The sequence below is a fragment of the Eucyclogobius newberryi genome, unplaced genomic scaffold, assembly GCF_026437365.1.
Source record: "Eucyclogobius newberryi isolate DKJ021-1_F unplaced genomic scaffold, fEucNew1.0.hap1 SCAF_1, whole genome shotgun sequence".
Lineage (NCBI taxonomy): Eukaryota > Metazoa > Chordata > Actinopteri > Gobiiformes > Gobiidae > Eucyclogobius > Eucyclogobius newberryi.
Genome location: NW_027315723.1, coordinates 2,053,454 through 2,066,435, shown reverse-complemented (window position 1 = coordinate 2,066,435; position 12,982 = coordinate 2,053,454). Strand labels below are relative to the sequence as shown.

The 12,982-nt window shown below is 47.4% G+C and overlaps 1 protein-coding gene and 1 long non-coding RNA gene across 6 annotated transcripts in view; one reads left to right on the top strand and one right to left on the bottom strand.

Annotated features, from left to right (window-relative positions):
* Nucleotides 1-12,982, bottom strand: part of galnt14 (UDP-N-acetyl-alpha-D-galactosamine:polypeptide N-acetylgalactosaminyltransferase 14 (GalNAc-T14)) — a 223,414-nt gene that overhangs the window by 152,883 nt on the left and 57,549 nt on the right. The gene's annotated exons all lie outside the window — the stretch shown is intronic.
* Nucleotides 5,703-11,438, top strand: LOC140355843 (uncharacterized). 5 transcript variants are annotated; one of them, XR_011926049.1, is made up of 3 exons: nt 5,703-5,783; nt 6,698-6,795; nt 11,379-11,438. It is a non-coding gene; the product is annotated as an uncharacterized lncRNA (long non-coding RNA). The 5 variants fall into 5 exon arrangements; XR_011926033.1 differs by lacking the exon at nt 11,379-11,438 and adding an exon at nt 10,862-10,945; XR_011926046.1 differs by lacking the exon at nt 11,379-11,438 and adding an exon at nt 10,873-10,944.

The following is a 12,982-nucleotide window of genomic DNA, read 5'->3' as shown; positions in this document are numbered from 1 at the left end:
AAAGGGGCACCACTACTGCTGAACGGACAGTAAAGGGGCACCACTACTGCTGAACGGACAGTAAAGGGGCACCACTACTGCTGGACGGACAGTAAAGGGGCACCACTACTGCTGAACGGGCAGTAAAGGGGCACCACTACTGCTGGGCACGGACAGTAAAGGGGCACCACTACTGCTGAACGGACAGTAAAGGGGCACCACTACTGTTGGACGGACAGTAAAGGGGCACCACTACTGGTGGACGGACAGTAAAGGGGCACCACTACTGCTGAACGGGCAGTAAAGGGGCACCACTACTGCTGGACGGACAGTAAAGGGGCACCACTACTGCTGAACGGGCAGTAAAGGGGCACCACTACTGCTGGACGGACAGTAAAGGGGCACCACTACTGCTGAACGGACAGTAAAGGGGCACCACTACTGTTGGACGGACAGTAAAGGGGCACCACTACTGTTGGACGGAAAGTAAAGGGGCACCACTACTGGTGGACCGGACAGTAAAGGGGCACCACTACTGCTGGACGGACAGTAAAGGGGCACCACTACTGCTGGACAGGCAGTAGAGAGGGAAAGGGGCACCACTACTGCTGGACGGGCAATAGAGAGGGAAAGGGGCACCACTACTGCTGGACGGGCAGTAGAGAGGGAAAGGGGCACCACTACTGCTGGGCGGGCAGTTAAAGAGAGAAAGGGGCACCACTACTGCTGGACGGTCAGTAAAGGGGCACCACTACTGCTGGACGGACAGTAAAGGGGCACCACTACTGCTGGACGGACAGTAAAGGGGCACCACTACTGTTGGACGGACAGTAAAGAGGCACCACTACTGCTGGACGGACAGTAAAGGGGCACCACTACTGCTGGACGGGCAGTAAAGGGGCACCACTACTGCTGGACGGGCAGTAGAGAGGGAAAGGGGCACCACTACTGTTGGACGGACAGTAAAGAGAGAAAGGGGCACCACTACTGTTGGACGGGCAGTAGAAAGGGAAAGGGGCACCACTACTGCTGGACGGGCAGTAAAGAGAGAAAGGGGCACCACTACTGCTGGACGGGCAGTAAAGGGGCACCACTACTGCTGGACAAACAGTAAAGGGGCACCACTACTGCTGGACGGGCAGTAAAGGGGCACCACTACTGTTGGACGGGCAGTAGAGAGGGAAAGGGGCACCGCAGTATTTCCTGGTTGTTTTAGCATGAACTCCTGTGCAGTTGTGCCCTTCAGAGTTCACCTTTGAAAGGCCACGCCCCCTTCGATGGGTCAATAGGACGTGTCTTTAGTCGCCTTGGGTGCCACATTCAACCCGCTGCTGGGTTTGATTGCGATTGGTCTGAACCGCTCGTCGGTGCTGATACCGGGCCAATCGCAGAGCAGCGTCGTGGCTTGGGGCGGAGCCAAAGGGGAAGCGACCAAACAAAGCAAAAACAAACTTCTTAACTTTACATATTACGTGTTAATCAGAACAGTCGTGACTATAACAACAAAGGTCATGCTTTAGGGTTGAAAATCTGCACAACTTTCTAATAACTTCCTCTTAATACATGACAAACGTATGGTTATTACACATAAATCAGGCGTAGTCACTACTTAGAGCGCCCCCCACAGGTCGGACGACTCATTGAACTAAAATGCAGTTAAGATAAAAAATATTTAGATTTTTGCCACAAAAAAAAGTTAGGTTTATCATTTCACTTCCTGTTTGTAATTGATGACATCACACTAGGAAATTACCCAGAAAACACTGGGCCAAAACTCATCTAATGTTACAATGTTTTTTTAATCTATCTATCAAACTAGCCTCTTTGTTTACTATCAGCTCTTCAATGGGCTATCAGCCTCCTATTGTACCTCCCTCTCTCTCTCTCCTCCCTGTGTTAACATCCGAATGCTTCCATTATAAACAACTAGAAGCTTAAATCTTCCCTGGTGTGAGTGTCCTTTATCAAGCCTCTGTTCATGCTTTATTAAGTCTCTGTTCATGCTTTATTAAGCCTCTGTTCATGCTCTGTTAAGCCTCTGTTCATGCTCTGTTAAGTCTCTGTTCATGCTTTATTAAGTCTCTGTTCATGCTCTGTTCATGCTTTATTAAATCCCTGTTCATGTTTTATTAAGTCTCTGTTCATGCTTTATTAAGTCTTTGTTCATGCTTTATTAAGTCTTTGTTCATGCTTTATTAAGTCTTTGTTCATGCTTTATTAAGTTTCTGTTCATGCTTTATTAAGTCTTTGTTCATGCTTTATTAAGTCTCTGTTCATGCTTTATTAAGTCTCTGTTCATGTTTTATTAAGTCTCTGTTCATGCTTTATTAAGTCTTTGTTCATGCTTTATTAAGTCTCTGTTCATGCTTTATTAAGTCTCTGTTCATGCTTTATTAAGTCTTTGTTCATGCTTTATTAAGTCTCTGTTCATGCTTTATTAAGTCTCTGTTCATGCTTTATTAAGTCTCTGTTCATGCTTTATTAAGTCTCTGTTCATGCTTTATTAAGTCTCTGTTCATGCTTTATTAAGGCAGTAGTAAGTGCAGAAGCATCAGGACGTCAGCTTTAACGTTGAGCCTCGTCTGGTGCATTTGACCCAAATCTCTCATAGAACACTTTCAGCTCTGGTGCGTCGCTCTGGTCAGAGAACACGATGTGGTCAGAGAACACGATGTGGTCAGAGAAAACTATAATCAGACGTCAAAAACCTCTTGAAAACCTCACTCTCCTCAAACTGGAGCCATTAAAAATCCATTAAAGCATCGAGGGCGGAGAACGTGTGACCTGCATGTAACACTAACTTAAAATAATACGCATTTGACTGTCAGAAATGACTAAGTTCGGCCACAGGAGCTTGTGGGGGAAAAAAGTAACACAGGAGGATGTTGTAGTATAAATTGTATAAATTGTATTAATGTAAATAAATATAAACAAATATTCAAAACAACAAAAAAGGTTCCCAGCAAAGTTCTGTTCCTTTGGGTGCTTAAGTTCAGTTTGTAGGATCTCAAAAAAAGGTGAATATATTCCGAGTGAAACGAAAAAAATATTCCAACTTAGGGTGTCCGTATCCGGGGAAAAAACAAAGAGTGATCCTACCAGATTCTTAGGTCACATGGGTCGCTCGCCACCTCTTGCAGAGGATAAGAATCAGGGGGTGTCAGGGGGGAAAAAAACCTGACCATTGAGTCTTGGAATGATCTGTAACCGCTTCAGTTAGTTTCGAGACGTTTAACAGTTCATAACCATACGTTTTCAGTCCACAGCCGGAGCAGGAAGCGGAAATGGCTTGGTGGTTCGGCCATTTTTATACTAGCGCCCCTTGTGGTTGGGCCAATGAAAGTGTATGAGGGGGCAATATCAATCATTTAGAACCGGATTTGAGACATGGGTTACATGCAGCTGAGCAAGTGTCTGTGAGGGGGGAGAGAGGGGGGGAGAGGGGAGAGAGGGGGGGAGAGGGGAGAGAGGGGGGGGAGGGGGGAGAGAGGGGGGAGAGAGGGGGAGAGAGAAGGAGAGGAGGGGAGAGAGGGGAGAGAGGAGGGGGGAGAGAGGGGGAGAGAGAAGGAGAGGAGGGGAGAGAGGGGAGAGAGGAGGGGGGGAGAGTCATAAAATCTGCTCTTTGTAAAACACTGCCACAGCCACAGCAACGTTAATAATTCAGAGGAAACAAGGAGAGAAGGAGACGAAACAAGCAATAAAGGAGACGAGGAGAGAAAAGTGGAAACAGTCCCATCGACTTCTCCCTGAAATAAACATTAATATTTCTCCCCTCTCTCTCTCCCTCTCTCTCTCCCCTCTCTCACTCCCTCTCTCTCTCCCTCTCTCTCTCTCCTCTCTCTCTCTCTCTCCCCTCTCTCACTCCCTCTCTCTCTCCCTCTCTCTCTCTCCTCTCTCTCTCTCTCTCCCCCTCTCTCCCCTCTCTCTCTCCCTCTCTCTCTCTCCCCCTCTCTCTCTCTCCTCTCTCTCTCTCTCCCCCTCTCTCCCTCCCCTCTCTCTCTTCCTCTCTCTCTCCCCCTCTCTCCCCCTCTCTCCCCTCTCTCTCTCCCTCTCTCTCTCTCCTCTCTCTCTCTCTCCCCCTCTCTCCCCTCTCTCTCCCCCTCTCTCCCCCTCTCTCCCCTCTCTCTCTCCCTCTCTCTCTCTCCTCTCTCTCTCTCTCCCCCTCTCTCCCCTCTCTCTCTCCTCTCTCTCTCTCCCCTCTCTCACTCCCTCTCTCTCTCCCTCTCTCTCTCTCCTCTCTCTCTCTCTCTCTCTCCCCCTCTCTCCCCTCTCTCTCTCCCTCTCTCTCTCTCCCCCTCTCTCTCTCTCCTCTCTCTCTCTCTCCCCCTCTCTCCCTCCCCTCTCTCTCTTCCTCTCTCTCTCCCCCTCTCTCCCCCTCTCTCCCCTCTCTCTCTCCCTCTCTCTCTCCTCTCTCTCTCTCTCCCCCTCTCTCCCCTCTCCCTCCCCTCTCTCTCTTCCTCTCTCTCTCCCCCTCTCTCCCCCTCTCTCCCCTCTCTCTCTCCCTCTCTCTCTCCTCTCTCTCTCTCTCCCCCTCTCTCCCCTCTCTCTCCCCCTCTCTCTCTCCTCTCTCTCTCTCTCCCCCTCTCTCCCTCTCTCTCTCCCCTCTCTCTCTCCCTCTGGTCAGCTCATCGACGTCTCAGTGTTTAAAACGACAGCATTTCCTCTCCTTCATCTCTCTCTCTCTCGGACGTTTCTGTTTTGATGTTTGTGAGTCGATCGAGCCTGAGGCGGAACACGAGTCCGTTTAAACATTTAGCACCGTCCAGAGAGACCGTAAACCAGGTCTAAACCAGGACTAAACCAGGTCTAAACCAGGTCCTGTTTAAACCTGGTTTAGACCTGGTTTAGACCTAGTTTAGTCCTGGTTTAGTCCTGGTTTAGTCCTGGTTTAGACCTGGTTTAGTCCTGGTTTAGTCCTGGTTTAGTCCTGGTTTAGTCCTGGTTTAGACCTGGTTTAGACCTGGTTTAGTCCTGGCTTAGTCCTGGTTTAGACCTGGTTTGGTCCTGGTTTGGTCCTGGTTTAGTCCTGGTTTAGTTCTGGTTTAGTCCTGGTTTAGTCCTGGTTTAGTCCTGGTTTAGACCTGGTCTAGTCCTGGTTTAGTCCTGGTTTAGTCCTGGTCTAGTCCTGGTTTAGTCCTGGTCTAGTCCTGGTTTAGACCTGGTTTGGTCCTGGTTTGGTCCTGGTTTAGTCCTGGTTTAGTCCTGGTTTAGTCCTGGTTTAATCCTGGTTTAGTCCTGGTCTAGTCCTGATTTAGTCCTGGTTTAGTCCTGGTTTAGTCCTGGTTTAGACCTGGTTTAGACCTGGTTTAGTCCTGGTTTGGACCTGGTTTAGTCCTGGTCTAGTCCTTGTTTAGTCCTGGTTTAATCCTGGTTTAGTCCTGGTCTAGTCCTGGTTTAGTCCTGGTTTAGTCCTGGTTTAGTCCTGGTTTAGACCTGGTCTAGTCCTGGTCTAGTCCTGGTTTAGTCCTGGTTTAGTCCTGGTCTAGTCCTGGTTTAGTCCTGGTTTAGTCCTGGTTTAGTCCTGGTTTAGTCCTGGTTTAGTCCTGGTCTAGTCCTGGTTTAGACCTGGTTTAGTCCTGGTCTAGTCCTGGTTTAGTCCTGGTTTAGTCCTGGTCTAGTCCTGGTCTAGTCCTGGTTTAGTCCTGGTTTAGACCTGGTTCAGTCCTGGTCTAGTCCTGGTTTAGTCCTGGTTTAGTCGTGGTTTAGTCCTGGTTTAATCCTGTTCTAGTCCTGGTCTAGCCCTGGTCTAGTCCTGGTCTAGTCCTGGTCTAGTCCTGGTTTAGTCCTGGTCTAGTCCTGGTTTAGTCCTGGTTTAATCCTGGTTTAGTCCTGGTCTAGTCCTGGTTTAGTCCTGGTCTAGTCCTGGTCTAGTCCTGGTCTAGTCCTGGTTTAGTCCTGGTTTAATCCTGGTTTAGTCCTGGTCTAGTCCTGGTCTAGTCCTGGTCTAGTCCTGGTTTAGTCCTGGTTTAGTCCTGGTTTAGACCTGGTTTAGTCCTGGTTTAGTCCTGGTTTAGTCCTGGTTTAGTCCTGGTTTAGACCTGGTTTAGTCCTGGTTTAGTCCTGGTTTAGACCTGGTTTAGTCCTGGTTTAGACCTGGTTTAGTCCTGGTTTAGTCCTGGTTTAGTCCTGGTTTAGTCCTGGTTTAATCCTAGTTTAGTCCTGGTTTAGTCCTGGTCTAGTCCTGGTCTAGTCCTGGTCTAGTCCTGGTTTAGACCTGGTTTAGTCCTGGTTTAGACCTGGTTTAGTCCTGGTTTAGTCCTGGTTTAGTCCTGCTTTAGTCCTGGTTTAGTCCTGTTCTAGTCCTGGTTTAGTCCTGGTTTAGACCTGGTTTAGTCCTGGTCTAGTCCTGGTTTAGTCCTTGTCTAGTCCTGGTTTAGTCCTGGTTTAGTCCTGGTTTAGACCTGGTTTAGTCCTGGTTTAGTCCTGGTTTAGACCTGGTTTAGTCCTGGTTTAGTCCTGGTTTAGTCCTGGTTTAATCCTGGTTTAGTCCTGGTTTAGACCTGGTTTAGTCCTGGTTTAGTCCTGGTCTAGTCCTGGTTTAGTCCTGTTCTAGTCCTGGTTTATTCCTGGTTTAGACCTGGTTTAGTCCTGGTCTAGTTCTGGTTTAGTCCTGGTCTAGTCCTGGTTTAGTCCTGGTTTAGTCCTGGTTTAGTCCTGGTCTAGTCCTAGTTTAGTCCTGGTTTAGTCCTGGTCTAGTTCTGGTCTAGTCCTGGTTTAGACCTGGTTTAGTCCTGGTTTAGTCCTGGTTTAGTCCTGGTCTAGTCCTGGTCTAGTCCTGGTCTAATCCTGGTTTAGTCCTGGTCTAGTCCTGGTCTAGTCCTGGTTTAGTCCTGTTCTAGTCCTGGTTTAGTCCTGGTTTAGACCTGGTTTAGTCCTGGTCTAGTCCTGGTTTAGTCCTGGTCTAGTCCTGGTTTAGTCCTGGTTTAGTCCTGGTTTAGTCCTGGTCTAGTCCTAGTTTAGTCCTGGTCTAGTCCTGGTCTAGTTCTGGTCTAGTCCTGGTTTAGACCTGGTTTAGTCCTGGTTTAGTCCTGGTTTAGTCCTGGTCTAGTCCTGGTCTAGTCCTGGTCTAGTCCTGGTTTAGACCTGGTTTAGACCTGGTTTAGTCCTGGTTTAATCCTGGTTTAGTCCTGGTTTAGTCCTGGTCTAGTCCTGGTTTAGACCTGGTTTAGTCCTGGTCTAGTCCTGGTCTAGTCCTGGTCTAGTCCTGGTTTAGACCTGGTTTAGTCCTGGTTTGATCCTGGTTTAGTCCTGGTCTAGTCCTGGTCTAGTCCTGGTCTAGTCCTGGTCTAGTCCTGGTTTAGTCCTGGTCTAGTCCTGGTTTAGTCCTGGTTTAGTCCTGGTCTAGTCCTGGTTTAGTCCTGGTCTAGTCCTGGTTTAGTCCTGGTTTAGTCCTGGTCTAGTCCTGGTCTAGTCCTGGTCTAGTCCTGGTTTAGTCCTGGTTTAATCCTGGTTTAGACCTGGTTTAGTCCTGGTCTAGTCCTGGTTTAGTCCTGGTCTAGTCCTGGTTTAGTCCTGGTTTAGTCCTGGTTTAGACCTGGTTTAGTCCTGGTTTAATCCTGGTTTAGTCCTGGTCTAGTCCTGGTCTAGTCCTGGTCTAGTCCTGGTTTAGTCCTGGTTTAATCCTGGTTTAGACCTGGTTTAGTCCTGGTCTAGTCCTGGTTTAGTCCTGGTCTAGTCCTGGTTTAGTCCTGGTTTAGTCCTGGTTTAGACCTGGTTTAGTCCTGGTTTAGACCTGGTTTAGTCCTGGTTTAGTCCTGGTTTAGTCCTGGTTTAATCCTGGTTTAGTCCTGGTTTAGACCTGGTTTAGTCCTGGTTTAGTCCTGGTTTAATCCTGGTTTAGTCCTGGTCTAGTCCTGGTCTAGTCCTGGTCTAGTCCTGGTTTAGTCCTGTTCTAGTCCTGGTTTAGTCCTGGTCTAGTCCTGGTTTAGTCCTGGTTTAGTCCTGGTCTAGTCCTAGTTTAGTCCTGGTTTAGTCCTGGTCTAGTCCTGGTCTAGTCCTGGTCTAGTTCTGGTCTAGTCCTGGTTTGGACCTGGTTTAGTCCTGGTTTAGTCCTGGTCTAGTCCTGGTCTAGTCCTGGTTTAGTCCTGTTCTAGTCCTGGTTTAGTCCTGGTTTAGACCTGGTTTAGTCCTGGTCTAGTCCTGGTTTAGTCCTGGTTTAGTCCTGGTTTAGACCTGGTCTAGTCCTGGTCTAGTCCTGGTTTAGTCCTGGTTTAGTCCTGGTTTAGTCCTGGTTTAGTCCTGGTTTAGTCCTGGTTTAGTCCTGGTTTAATCCTGGTTTAGTCCTGGTTTAGACCTGGTTTAGTCCTGTTCTAGTCCTGGTTTAGACCTGGTTTAGTCCTGGTTTAGTCCTGGTTTAGTCCTGGTTTAGTCCTGGTCTAGTCCTAGTTTAGTCCTGGTTTAGTCCTGGTCTAGTCCTGGTCTAGTCCTGGTCTAGTTCTGGTCTAGTCCTGGTTTAGTCCTGGTTTAATCCTGGTTTAGACCTGGTTTAATCCTGGTTTAGTCCTGGTTTAGACCTGGTTTAGTCCTGGTCTAGTCCTGGTTTAGTCCTGGTCTAGTCCTGGTTTAGACCTGGTTTAGTCCTGGTTTAGTCCTGGTTTAGTCCTGGTTTAGTCCTGGTTTAGTCCTGGTTTAATCCTGGTTTAGTCCTGGTTTAGACCTTGTTTAGTCCTGGTTTAGACCTGGTTTAGTCCTGGTCTAGTCCTGGCAGGGCCGGCCCAGCCTATAAGCGAACTAAGCAGCCGCGTAGGGCCCCGAGGCGTTAAAAGGGCCCCCAATCTGGCAACCCGTCTTATGCAAAGTGCAAGCGCAGCGTGAGCCACTGGTGTAGTAGCGCTGCTGGCGCGGCAGCGCACACAGCGGTAACATATAAGGCACAAACCGCATTTATTTGTAATGACAATCTGGCAACCAAGGCACCAAACCTGCTCTGATTGGTCAACTTCATTGTGCGCGAGCAGAACGAGAGCAAAACATAAACACAACAGAACATGGTCCTCATGTCCAGAGGAATATATCCCCCCGATGCCGAAAAACGAAAGAAGAAACTTCTTGACGATGTAAAGAAACTGCAAAGTCAACAACACTCTCCAGGTATTGAACTTCTCTTACAAAGAGACGGTTAATGCTGCTGTTTGAAACAACACGAGTCTGTCACGTTCGCTCAGGCTGGAGGCGACGAGAGCTCTGCCCCGCGCATAATAATATGTCTAAATGAAAGATAATAAGATTAATATTTACACCAGCCCGGGAGTGTCAGCTGCAGGTGAGGCCGGTGAGGGGCCTCTATGTCCCGGTCACTAAGAGGCGGAGATCCGGTCCGGACGAGCCCCTTCTCGTCCAGAACCTCTGATGTGAGACTTTGGAGTGAAGAGTGTGCGGCCCCTGTCCCGGGCCCCTGTCCCCTGTCCCTGTCCCGGGCCCCTGTCCCGGGCCCCTGAGCAGCCTCAGTCAGAGATGAGCGGGTTTGAGTTTGCGTCCCTCTCTCTCACATCACCATGTGTGAGATCAATCGTGACTCGTGATGTCTGTTTTACTTCTTAAAGTGCAATAAGAGGAACGTAAAGGTTTATGCACGTCAGGTCCATCAGCCAATCACATCGCAGCATTGTTTCACACAGAGTCCAGTGTGTGGTGTTCTGATCAGAACAAACATTTATATTCTAATTAACTTTTAATAGAGCAATAAAATATTTAAATTTATTTAAAAAGCATCATTAGACTATTTGTTATAAATTATAATAAATTGATAGTGAAAAATAACCAGACATATTATGATTACGTCTGTTATAGAATAATACTATATATTTTTATACAAAAGTGGCAAAGCTGCAGAAACGCAGTCGCTTCACTATAACTAGGTTTGGACCTTCACTTCTCGTTCTGTTCATTCTCTGGGAATAACATGTTTGCACTGTTTTATCAGTGTCAATTGTTAATCAAGCAATGCTTATGCCATTTGTTTAATTTAATATAACTTGTTTTGTCACTTTGGCAAGAAGGAACAGTTGGGAGCTGTAAAAGATAAATTAGTAAAGTAACTATTACTTTTACATTTTCAGTTAAAATGAATCAATTTGACCATAATTATTTTCATAGCCAATTATTGTATTGAGTAATTAAGTACCATAATGTATTAATAATAGTCATTTTCTCCTGGCACAGTTTCATCACATCATCATTTTATAGCATTACAACCTCAACATTTTACTCTTATTTTAGCGGCTGGACCACATTAAAATGCAGCAGAAGACCCAAAAAGGTCTGAAAATCTTCCCCAGACCCCCCCCCCCCTGTTCATTAATTTAAACTGCTAATGTGGCTGTCGACCCTTAAGGCCCACAAATACAGCCAAAAACATATCTGGGATGTGTGTTATTTGTACAGGGAGTAGAGGTGATGTCAGCGGAATACCAAGTTGCATTGTGGGATTTAAGTTATCAATATTTGAGCTTGTGAGGTGCTGAGAATAAACTAACTGGCAAACAGATGCCCTGGAGTTTTGGTGCTTTGTTTGCGTTGAAGAAAGTTCCATATGTGAATTGTTTCCTGACAATGGCAATAAAACTGATTCTGATGACGTGGTGAGGGGCCCCCAAAAATGTTTTCGCTTAGGGCCCCCTGAAGGCTTGGCCGGCCCTGAGTCCTGGTCTAGTCCTGGTCTAGTCCTGGTTTAGTCCTGGTTTAGACCTGGTTTAGTCCTGGTTTAGACCTGGTTTAGTCCTGGTCTAGTCCTGGTTCAGTCCTGGTTTAGTCCTGGTCTAGTCCTGGTCTAGTCCTGGTTTAGTCCTGGTTTAGTCCTGGTTTAGTCCTGGTCTAGTCCTGGTCTAGTCCTGGTTTAGTCCTGGTTTAGTCCTGGTTTAGTCCTGGTTTAGTCCTGGTTTAGACCTGGTTTAGTCCTGGTCTAGTCCTGGTTTAGCCCTGGTCTAGTCCTGGTCTAGTCCTGGTTTAGCCCTGGTCTAGTCCTGGTTTAGTCCTGGTTTAGACCTGGTTTAGTCCTGGTCTAGTCCTGGTTTAGTCCTGGTCTAGTCCTGGTTTAGTCCTGGTTTAGTCCTGGTTTAGTCCTGGTTTAGACCTGGTTTAGTCCTGGTCTAGTCCTGGTCTAGTCCTGGTCTAGTCCTGGTTTAGTCCTGGTTTAATCCTGGTTTAGTCCTGGTCTAGTCCTGGTCTAGTCCTGGTTTAGTCCTGGTTTAGTCCTGGTCTAGTCCTGGTCTAGTCCTGGTCTAGTCCTGGTTTAGTCCTGGTTTAGACCTGGTCTAGTCCTGGTCTAGTCCTGGTCTAGTTCTGGTTTAGTCCTGGTTTAGACCTTGTTTAGTCCTGGTTTAGTCCTGGTTTAGTCCTGGTTTAGTCCTGGTCTAGTCTTGGTTTAGTCCTGGTTTAGTCCTGGTCTAGTCCTGGTTTAGTCCTGGTTTAGTCCTGGTCTAGTCCTGGTCTAGTCCTGGTCTAGTCCTGGTCTAGTCCTGGTTTAGTCCTGGTTTAGTCCTGGTCTAGTCCTGGTCTAGTCCTGGTCTAGTCCTGGTTTAGTCCTGGTTTAGATCTTGTTTAGTCCTGGTTTAGTCCTGGTTTAATCCTGGTTTAGTCCTGGTCTAGTTCTGGTCTAGTCTTGGTTTAGTCCTGGTTTAGTCCTGGTTTAGACCTGGTTTAGTCCTGGTTTAGTCCTGGTTTAGTCCTGGTCTAGTCCTAGTTTAGTCCTGGTTTAGTCCTGGTTTAGTCCTGGTCTAGTCCTAGTTTAGTCCTGGTTTAGTCCTGGTTTAGTCCTGGTTTAGACCTGGTTTAGTCCTGGTCTAGTCCTGGTTTAGTCCTGGTTTAGTCCTGGTCTAGTCCTGGTCTAGTCCTGGTCTAGTCCTGGTCTAGTCCTGGTTTAGTCCTGGTTTAGATCTTGTTTAGTCCTGGTTTAGTCCTGGTTTAATCCTGGTTTAGTCCTGGTCTAGTTCTGGTCTAGTCTTGGTTTAGTCCTGGTCTAGTCCTGGTTTAGTCCTGGTTTAGTCCTGGTTAAGTCCTGGTAAAGTCCTGGTTTAGTCCTGGTTTAGTCCTGGTTTAGACCTGGTCTAGTCCTGGTCTAGTCCTGGTTTAGACCTGGTTTAGACCTGGTTTAGTCCTGGTTTAGTCCTGGTCTAGTCCTGGTTTAGTCCTGGTTTAGATCTTGTTTAGTCCTGGTTTAGTCCTGGTTTAATCCTGGTTTAGTCCTGGTCTAGTTCTGGTCTAGTCTTGGTTTAGTCCTGGTTTAGTCCTGGTTTAGACCTGGTTTAGTCCTGGTTTAGTCCTGGTTTAGTCCTGGTTTAGTCCTGGTCTAGTCCTAGTTTAGTCCTGGTTTAGTCCTGGTTTAGTCCTGGTCTAGTCCTAGTTTAGTCCTGGTTTAGTCCTGGTTTAGTCCTGGTTTAGACCTGGTTTAGTCCTGGTCTAGTCCTGGTTTAGTCCTGGTTTAGTCCTGGTCTAGTCCTGGTCTAGTCCTGGTCTAGTCCTGGTTTAGTCCTGGTTTAGATCTTGTTTAGTCCTGGTTTAGTCCTGGTTTAATCCTGGTTTAGTCCTGGTCTAGTTCTGGTCTAGTCTTGGTTTAGTCCTGGTTTAGTCCTGGTTTAGACCTGGTTTAGTCCTGGTTTAGTCCTGGTTTAGTCCTGGTTTAGTCCTGGTCTAGTCCTAGTTTAGTCCTGGTTTAGTCCTGGTTTAGTCCTGGTCTAGTCCTAGTTTAGTCCTGGTTTAGTCCTGGTTTAGTCCTGGTTTAGACCTGGTTTAGTCCTGGTCTAGTCCTGGTTTAGTCCTGGTTTAGTCCTGGTTTAGTCCTGGTTTAGTCCTGGTCTAGTCCTGGTTTAGTCCTGGTTTAGTCCTGGTTTAGTCCTGGTTTAGTCCTGGTAAAGTCCTGGTTTAGTCCTGGTTTAGTCCTGGTTTAGACCTGGTCTAGTCCTGGTCTAGTCCTGGTTTAGTCCTGGTTTAGTCCTGGTTAAGTCCTGGTAAAGTCCTGGTTTAGTCCTGGTTTAGTACTGGTTTAGACCTGGTCTAGTCCTGGTCT